General features: G+C 42.1%; 1 long non-coding RNA gene across 2 annotated transcripts; it reads left to right on the forward strand.

Annotated features, from left to right (window-relative positions):
- Positions 1-652: 652 nt before the first annotated feature.
- On the forward strand, positions 653-9,749 carry LOC129058174 (uncharacterized). 2 transcript variants are annotated; one of them, XR_008523123.1, is made up of 4 exons: positions 653-1,302; positions 3,532-3,662; positions 8,587-8,671; positions 9,231-9,749. It is a non-coding gene; the product is annotated as an uncharacterized LOC129058174 (long non-coding RNA). The 2 variants fall into 2 exon arrangements; XR_010136126.1 differs by lacking the exon at positions 3,532-3,662.
- The last annotated feature ends 237 nt before the right edge of the window (positions 9,750-9,986 follow it).

The following is a 9,986-nucleotide window of genomic DNA, read 5'->3' on the forward strand; positions in this document are numbered from 1 at the left end:
AAAATAATTCTGTGATAGGTTTATGGTTGCTGGATGACATTTCAGCTCTCACTGGGGACTCAGAAAGATCCAATAAGGGCTGGACATAGTGGCTCACACCTGTAATCTCAGCACTTTGGGAGGCTGAGGCAAGAGAATCACTTGAGGTCAGGAGTTCAAGGCCAGCTGGGCAACATAGTGAAACCCCATCTCCACAAAAAATAAAAAATTAGCCAGGTGTGGCAGAGCATGCCTGTTGTACTAGCTACCAGGGAGGCTGAGGTGGGAGGATCACTTGAGACCAGGAGGTTGAGGCTACAGGGGGCTATGATTACACCATTGCACTCCAGCCTGGGTGACAGAGTGAGACCCTCTCAAAAGAAAGAAAAAAAGAAAAAAGAAAGGAAGAAAGGAAGGAAGAGGAAGAGAGAGAGAAAGGAAGTGGGGAAGGAAGGGAGGGAGGGAGGGAAGGAAGGAAGGAAGGGAGAAAAGAAGAGAAAGAAGGGAGAGAAGGAGGGAGGAGGAAGGAAGGAAGGGAGGGAGGGAGGAAGGAAGGAAGGAAGGAAGGAAGGAAGGAAGGAAGGAAGGAAAGAAGGAAAGAAAAGAGAAAAGGAAGGGAGGGAGGGAGGGAAAAGGAAAAGAGAAAGGAAGAAGGGAGGAATGGAGGGAGGGAGTGAGAGAGAAAGAAAGAAAAATAAACAAAGGAAGGAAGGGAAAGGAAGAAGAAAGAAAGGTCTACAGGCCTTAGTAAGCCCCGAACTTGGGATCCCAGCACCTGCAGCAGGCTCGAGCTCCCTGTGTACCCCAGTTCTGCAGTGTTTTCCCCCCAGCTCCACCCATAGACCCCATCTTGGCCTCAATCACCAGTCTACAGTTCACTCTGACTTCCTTCCCACCCGATCTCCCTCCCAGGACTGAGGCCCACCTTGACCCTACAGGTAGGAGCCTGCTTCCCTCCCTAGCAGCAGCCATCCTCGGAAACACGGCATCATCACATTCCCATTAGTGGTTTCCTCAAAGAATCTCTCCTTGCTCAGCTGGGCCTGGCACACTTCCCAGCACCCTTCTTGCCTGGATTTCTCCCCACTGAACCTCGGGACTTCGAAGCCCAGCCGCATTGCTAGGGCCAGCCCCACTGCCTGATTAGAGTCCCTCAGCCTCGTGGGCAGGGCCAGATCCTGGACATGGATTCCCAGCATGCCTGAGCAGGTTCTCCTTAGAAAGCAAAGCCGAACGGAACTCGTGAATATGCAAAAAAAGTATTTTCATAATCTCCAAAGCCCGAAAGAAGACATTTTTTGAAAATGATGGTACACTAGGCAGGTGAGTTGTTCCATGACATTCTCTTTTTTCTCCAAAGTTTCATAGACATTTTGTGCTCATTTAACAAAGAAGAAAATTTTATTTACCTTGCCAGACATTCTAAAGTATATCTGGGCAGTATATTCTCAAGAATACCTAATCAATTTTTTAAAAATAAAGATAATGAGGTGAGACATACCCTAAGGGTTATTATAAAGCAAAACAAAACAACGACTGAAAAAACAACAGCAATAAAAACAGTATAATTGGCCCTGAAACAAACAAAATTAAAACTACACAGAAACACACACAATGTGATAAATAAATGTAACATGTTATAAAGGCAAGATTACAAACTAGTTAGAAAATGAGAGATTTTCCAGCAAATCATGTTTGCATAATTGGCTGAGTTTCAGACACAGAGTTAAGTTTGTTTTTTTAAATCTTGAATGAAAATGGGTTCCAGATGGATTAATGATTTTAATATATAAAACAAAGTCATAAAAATAATAGGAAAAAAAAACAACAGAAAGATTTATATTAAATCAAGGCCAAATAGGGACTTCTAAGTACAACACAAAAGACACGCATGTCAACAGGATGGTTTCAACCGGGGCAGCCAGACATGGACAAGGCCAGCAACGTAGGGTGGAAACGGTAGCTCATATAACACGTGTGTAAGGATCTGAAATTATAAATCAAGCTAACAGATTGTTAAATTAAAGATGTTTTATCCTTCTCTATACTGTCATAAAACAAAAACATGAAATTCATAGAAAGCTATGCTTTTTAAGATTAGAAGTTAGCAAAATATCAAAGACTGCATGTCATAATGATTGTGTTGTGTTTGGGTATTCTGTTGCTGAGCCATCAATATGTGGGCAAGTCATAAAACAAGTATAAATAATGAATAAAATATTATATTTCATTCATAAAAATTACTTTTGGGCTGGGTGCGGTGGCTCATGCCTGTAATCCCAGCACTTTGGGAGGCTGAGGTAGATGGACCACGAGGTCAGGAGATGGAGACCATCCTGGCTAACATGGTGAAATCCCGCCTCTACTAAAAATACAAAAAATTAGCTGGGTGTGGTGGCACTAACCTGTAGTCCCGGCTACTCGGGAGGCTGAGGCAGGAGAATCGTTTGAACCTGGGAGGTGGAGGTTGCAGTGAGCCGAGATGGCGACATTGCACTCCAGCCTGGACAACAGAGCAAGACTCTGTTTCAAAAAAAAATTATTTTCTTGCCTTCACTTCAGTAAAAATCACTACATTATTTTCAATTTTTTACATAATTTATATATTCCATTGACTCAAACAATCCAAAGGATTATAAAGCAAAACTTAATGGCATTTTAAGTGTACAAAATTTGAATTTTCTTCTTCAAAAATACACATTGAATGAAGATTAAAATCTAAAATTATTGTAGGAGAATGGTGTGAACCCGGGAGGCAGAGCTTGCAGTGAGCCAAGATTGTGCCACCGCACTCCAGCCTGGGCAACAGAGCGAGACTCCATCAAAAAGAAAAAAAAAATCTAAAATTATTTTAATTAGTTTTTGAAAAACATTTTTCTTCTAAAATATCTGTGATAACTTATTACAATTAAAAGGCAAAGTTTTAATTTGTGGCTATCAGAATTTTCAATCAAAATTATTTGTGCAAAGATAAAATCTTAAATTTATTTGTTTTTGTTAATTAAATCTTACTAAATAATAAAAATGACACTATTTGCAATCCTAGCAATCACAGTCCTTGTTGCCAGTATGAAGAAAGGGAATCTCATGCTTCATACCTGTTGTGTTTAGATATATATGTGTACAAAATACTATATATATAGAAATGGTATTAATCTTTTTTTTTTTTAAGATGGAATTTAGCTCTTGTCACCCAGGCTGCAGTGCAGTTGTGTGACCTTGGCTCACTGCAACTCCACCTCCTGGGTTCAAGCAGTTCTCCCGCCTTGGCCTGCCGAGTAGCTGGGATTACAAGCATGCGCCACCGTGCCCGGCTAATTTTTGTATTTTTAGTAGAGACAGGGTTTCACCATGTTTGCCAGGCTGGTCTCAAACTCCTGACCTCAGGTGATCCACCAGCTTTGGGCTCCCAAAGTTCTGGGATTACAGGCTTGAGCCACCGCACCTGGCCATGGTATTAATCTTATAGAGAGAATAATGTATGTGTGCATATATAAAATATTGTTTGTACAGAAATTATTTTAATCCTTATAAATATTCCTATCTAAAAAGATTTCTGGATTCAAGAATTTGAATCCAGGCAAAGAAGCAAGAAAACAGACATGCAACCCAACCAAGAGATTGTGCTTGAGCATGCAAGAACTGATTGAATGCATACCCGCCATGAGACAGGGTTTGATCAGGTAATCAGTGTCCTTCTTCTCATCGAAGCACCTCTGTCTCCCGGTTCTCCACCCCAGAGCCACGTACCTCTTTAGCCTCAGCCGTAGCACAGCATACACACTGCCCTAGTGTTGGGACATGATCACCTTTTGTTTTGAGGATGTCGAGCAAGAGGTGAGGATTTTTTTTCCAGGAAGCCAAATAGTTTCAGTCAAAACAGTTGTTGTTTAGGATACAGATCCCACTGTACCAGGGCCAGGCACACCCAATCCCCAAGTGAGCATCAGCTTTGACAACATTCAAAAATCGCTTATTTATAAAGCAAACAAAACAAAACAAAAATTCCATGAATAAAATTTAAAAGCAAAAATACATCTACAACAGACACGACAAACCAAAGATTCAAATCATAGTGCCACTATTGCATGAAAAAAAAAAAGGTTTTTAGAATTATCCCTAAAGGAAAATTGAAAGATAATGACACCAAGCAACTGACAAAAGAAAAACTATAGATGGCCACAAAAAAGTCATTCAAACTTATTAGTACCACTTGGCTTCCAGGGAAAGGACCTGGGTGGATTTCCTGGCAGGTGGCAGGCCTAGTGTTTGCAAGTTTAGGAGAAACAGGAATGGGAGTCCATGAAGGAGGGGGATTGGGAGGAGAGCCAAGGCCCCGAAGATCCACTTTCAGGAAGCCATGTGGGGTCATCACCATAGCCGTCACAGAGAGATCCAGGAGGTGACGGACTTGCAGATTCACCTTGGGGATCAGGAGGTGCAGGAAAAGAGAGGCTGTGCTTTGCTTTGGACGAGGGCATTTTGTTACACGAGAGGAGGACAGACGATAACTATTACCCCTGTTGCTCTGCGGGCCCATTTTGTGCCAACATCTGCGCAGGGCACCTTCAGGGGCACCTGTCTGAAACCCGACAGTCTTTTTTCTCATTTGCCGGTGACCTCTGAAAGACCTGACTCTGTAAAATGATGGCTTTGCCAAACGCAGATTCCATGATCATTCAATAATCAGGGATTTGAAGCTGTTTTAAGTAACTATTTCTTCTACTACCACAAAAATTAAAATCACCAGCTTTTGCTTAGATGTATTAAACTGGATGTCTAAAACATCATTTCTTCTTTTATAAAGTACAGAGCTAAAAATTTTCTGTTACCGTGATTAACAAACTAGCAGTAAGCATTTAACTAGAAGTTCAGGACCAATGACCAGTGAGGCTAAAATTAACTTGTTTTTATTTGCCATTAACTGTGCTAAACATCTTTCTATTTAACAATAGACTTCATAAGTCATTATTGGGAGTAAATATGACAAGAGCCAAGCCTTGGAAGCCACCCAAGGCTGCTGCAGGCTTGCCACCATATTGTAGGTTTACGTGTTAAATGATAGAAGCCCAGATACAAGTTATAACACTTCTCTAATCCATCCTTTCCATAGCCACATTCTCACTGGAATACTATGCTAAAGTAAGTGGCACTAATTTTATCCTAGATTTAACTAAACTGAAATGATTGCAATGCTCCATTTTTTTTTTTAAATAAAGAGACTGTTCTCCATCAATCCAGTGGATTCTTGCACTCTGCTACTCTCCTGGGCCTCCCACCCATGAATAACCATCTACTTCCTAGATGAGCTCACCCAAGGTGTTAACCACCTGCTGCCTTGAAGAGTTTCTCCAAAGCATAATTTCTGCATCTGAAAATGTATCTGATTTTGCTAAATGAGCACTATCTAAAAGCACCAGGAAGAGTGCAAATTTGTGCCCTTCTTGAGTCTGGAATAGCAGCCCCTGGAGAGACTTGACTCTAACATCCCTTCAGGGACACATAACTCCTGCCAAGGCCATTGTCCTCTGCCTCCTGTGAGCTTCACAGATAGAGTGTCAGGGTCCTTTGGCCATTCTAAGACATGCAGACACCAAGGTCTTAGGAAAGCCAACTTTCATCTCTTTCTTATTCTTCTCTAACGACCCATCCCAAGGTTTTGTTGCTAATATCATTGTTGCCATTTTGCTCTGTGCTTTCTGCCACTGAACTAGAATGACCAAAGTATTTTCATGAAAAAGTTGACACAGTATACATAGCCAGACCACTAATACACCTGGATAAATAAATAACTTTAATTTTATAAATTTTATTAAAATTTTATTTGAAAACAACCAGGAGATGCTGCTTCACCTTGGGTCACCCTGCTGGTGCTCATGCGTGGCTGTACTTAAACAGTTAGTCTAAATTCACACCGTACCCAACACTTCCGTGTTCTAAGGGTTAAAGATAATAAGCCTAAGCATGCTGGGACATAGTTGGCGCTTGCCAAGTGTCTGTTTAGTGTTAATTCTTGTGTTCACCTAGACTACTTGGGTTTTTTTCGTTTGTTTGTTTGTTTGTTTGTTTTTACTAAGTCTCGCTCTGTTGCCCAGGCTGGAGTGCAGTGGTACGATGTCGGCCTCCCTAGTAGCTGGGATTACAGGTGCGTGCCACCACCCCCAGCTAATTTTTGTATTTTTAGTAGAGATGGAGTTTCATCATATTGGCCAGGCTGGTCTTGAACTCCTGACAAGGGATCCACCTGCCTCGGCCTCCCAAAGTGCTGGGATTACAGGCGTGAGCCACTGAGCCTAGCCAACCACTTGGCTTTGGCACTAGACTCTGCACTGGGGCAAGGCAGATGCTGGGGGAACTTACAGAGATGCTGAGTCCAGTGGAGCCACCATGTCCAAGGGATGCTCAAAAACACCCAGACACGGCTCAGGAATTCCAAGGCCAGATGGTGCAGGGGGCGCTGATGTGGGACGGAAATGGTCAGACATCAGGCAGGAAGTTAACACTGGTCTGGGTGGAGGGGGGACAGCACAGAGATTTGTTAGATTTGGGTCCCTGGGATGGAGACACCAAGCCCCAGTGAGAAAGGGCCAATGGATCCTTTGCAGGAATGGAAACAAGGATGAAGGCCAAGGTCTAGGCGGAATTACTTGTACCTGCTCAAAGGCTCAGAAACAAGAGGAGATTCATTTCTAATGAACCACCTAGTCGGAGTTGGGCTGGTTGCAAAAGGGAAACCTTGCCAAGCCTCTCGGGGTTGGGCTGGTTTAAGCATTTGTCCAAGAAGGAAAGGGAGAAATAAATGTCCTTGTGGCCCCACCTAAAGGAAGAAGAGGGCCTCTAAGGCTGGGCTACATTTGAGGTGAGAACTGACATAGAAAATTACTATTAAGGCCAGATGCAGTGGCTTACCCCTGTAATCCTAGCACTTTGGGAGGCCGAGGTGGGCAGATCACGAGGTCAGGAGTTCGAGACCAGCCTAACTAACATGGTGAAACACTGTCTCTACTAAAAATACAAAAATTAGCCAGGCGTGGTGGTGCATGCCTGTAATCCCAGCTACTTGGGAGGCTAAGGCAGGAGAATTGCATGAACCCAGGAGGCAGAGGTTGCAGTGAGCCGAGATCACCCCACTGCACTCCAGCCTGGGCGACAGAGAGAGACTCCAACTCAAAAAAAAAAAAAAAGAAAAAGAAAATTACGATTAATATAAAGGCATTCCACCCAGGCTATAAAATCATTTAATTCGACCCAACATGATTGTAAAAACCACTACTGTAAAAACTGGGGTAAAGATGTGACATTAAATATTGGATTTCTCTCCAAACTGGATGGCTTTTGAAATCAGATTTCTAGTAGACATGTGAATAAGTACATACAGCAAGAGAATATAACCACAAGGAGACTTTTGTTTAAAAAACTCTTACTTCAGATTCTCACTTCTTAAATCATGGCTAACAGTTCCTACTACTGTTAGAAAAAGCTGTAAGGCTTTGAAATTCATCAAAATAGAAAACAAAGGATTACTGTGTGTTCTTTCTGGGGATGTCCATTAACAGTCTCTGAGCTATTTTACAACTCTTTAATTAGAAAACGAATACAAATTAGTTTTGCCCAGATAGATGCAAATTTGTTGTATCTGGTGGAATGCAATTGATTAGTGACCCATTTTGCATCTACAGTTGACTACTGAACAACCTGGGGTTAGGGACGCCGACCCCCTCCCCAGTTGAAAAATCCGTGTATAACTTTTGACTCCCGCAAAGCTTAACTACTAATAGTCTACTGTTGACTGGAAGCCTCACCAAGAGCATAAACAGTTGATTAACACATATTTTGTATTTTACATGTATTATGTACTGGATTCTTCCAATAAGGTAAGCTGGAGAAAAGAAAAGTCATTATTAAGAAAATTGTATGGAAGAGAAAATACATTTACAGTGCCATACTATGTATATTGATACCACAAGCTTACTTTGTCTGCTTACAAGATAAATCAGCTGTCTGAAATGGCAGACAGCTGCAGCTGCAGACCTCAGTCTATGGTACATATTGAGCAATTCAACTTCTTGTAAAGTCATGACTGGTCTCTGCTTCTTGGGAGCACTTCCAGCATTCCTAGTGGCCCTTCATATGGGTCCCATGGTGTTATTCAAGGTTTATGGTATTGCACTAACCACATTGTAAACTCCACAAGCACCACGAGAGACAGCTTTTTACTGTGATGTGCAATTTACTGCGTAGACGAACTGCTCACAGGGAGATAAGTGTCATATGGCATTTTAAGCAGATACTGGCAACACTTGAGCTCACCTCAATAGCAACAGGAGGTGACTACAAGCCTATCACAGTGGTACAGCAAGGGTTGCAGTTAATTTCATGCAGTTATGACTTAATGCTGCATCATTACATTTGTTCACATTTTTCTCAACTGTGAATGGTGCCATATACAATCTGTGCTTGTGTGTGTATGTTTTGATAAATTTTAACTTTCTGTAAAGGATTTGTGTATACTTTATGGTAGTAAATGATATAATAGATTAGTATCTACATATGCTTTATGTATTCATGACATACCTAACTTTTTCTTAATTTTTTCTATATTTGTAGGCTATGCCATTCATCTGCAAGTTTTTCAAATTATCAAAAATCTCCAAAAAATGTTTCTAACATGTTTACCGGAAAAAATTTATGTGTAAGTGGACCTGTGCAGTTTAAACCCATGTTGTTCAAGGGTCAACTGTATTTGGAGAATCATCTCTTTTTTTTTTTTTTTTTGAGACAGAGTCTCGCTCTGTCACCCAGGCTGGAGTGCAGTGGCATGATCTCGGTTCACTGCAACCTTTGACTCTCTAATCAAGCGATTCTCCTGCCTCAGCCTTTCAAGTAGCTGGGACTCCAGGCATGTGCCACCATGCTTGGCTAATTTTTGTATTTTTAGAAGAGATGGAATTTCACCATATTGGCCAGGCTGGTCTCAAACTCCTGGCCTCAAGTGATCCTCCCACCTCAGCCTCCCAAAGTGCTGAGATTACAGGCGTGAGCCACCGCACCCAGCTGGAGAATCATTTCCGCATCTCTTTTCTGCCTTTATGCCTGTGGTACTTTGAATTCTCCTTGGAGCAAGTTGTGACACCTTACTGGTTCCCTTATTCGTTAATGGGTTAAAGAAAATCCTTGACATGTGTTTATTTTATATCAGCGTGAGAATTATGATTAAACTCTCTTTTAAATATTCTCTTTTAACACAACAGAGCATTCAATCCATTGAAAAGATGCAAGGCACTGTGTATGTGTCCTAGAACATAAACAAAGTCAAAAGAGGCAGCCTTTGTGGCAGAAGAACTGAACTGTTGATTGAAGACTGGGCTCCCATCCCAGTGCTGGCAGTGGCCGTGCAGGCAGCCGAGGGCAAGTCTGCGCCCCTCTCTGACTCTGTTACCCCTCTGGGGGAATGAAGGTGAATTATCGTAGCCCTGATTCCTGTGGTTCCACACCATCAAATCCAACTAGATTTATCTTTGAATGTGTGGCTTACAGTCTAATATAAATGTAACATCCTGTCTTATCCTAAAGGATGAATCCAAAACATCAAAATTGAGTTAAAATACAGTTTCCTAAATAAAGAGCAAAAATGTCTGTTTACCCATGACTAAACATGAGTGCAGGGCACTCCCCAACAGCCAGATTCCAGTCTTGTCCCTTTTTAAGGGACAGCTACTCCAGCAGCTGAGGACTGCCAGGAACTTTAGTGGGACTTTGATCACTTATGAAGGGAATGTAAAGAGGAGAGGCATGGCTGGGGGACTGCACAGGCAGAGCCTGGCTGCAACTGACGTCAGGTACAATGTAGTCCCCAGAGAGATTTTTATTTTTTTTATTTTTATTTTTTATTTTTGAGACGGAGTCTCAGCCTGTCGCCAGGCTGGAGTGCGATCTTGGCTCACTGCAACCTCCGCCTCCCAGGTTTAAGCGATTCTCCTGCCTCAGCCTCCCAAGTAGCTGGGATT

The sequence above is a fragment of the Pongo abelii genome, chromosome 11, assembly GCF_028885655.2.
Source record: "Pongo abelii isolate AG06213 chromosome 11, NHGRI_mPonAbe1-v2.0_pri, whole genome shotgun sequence".
NCBI classification, from domain to species: domain Eukaryota; kingdom Metazoa; phylum Chordata; class Mammalia; order Primates; family Hominidae; genus Pongo; species Pongo abelii.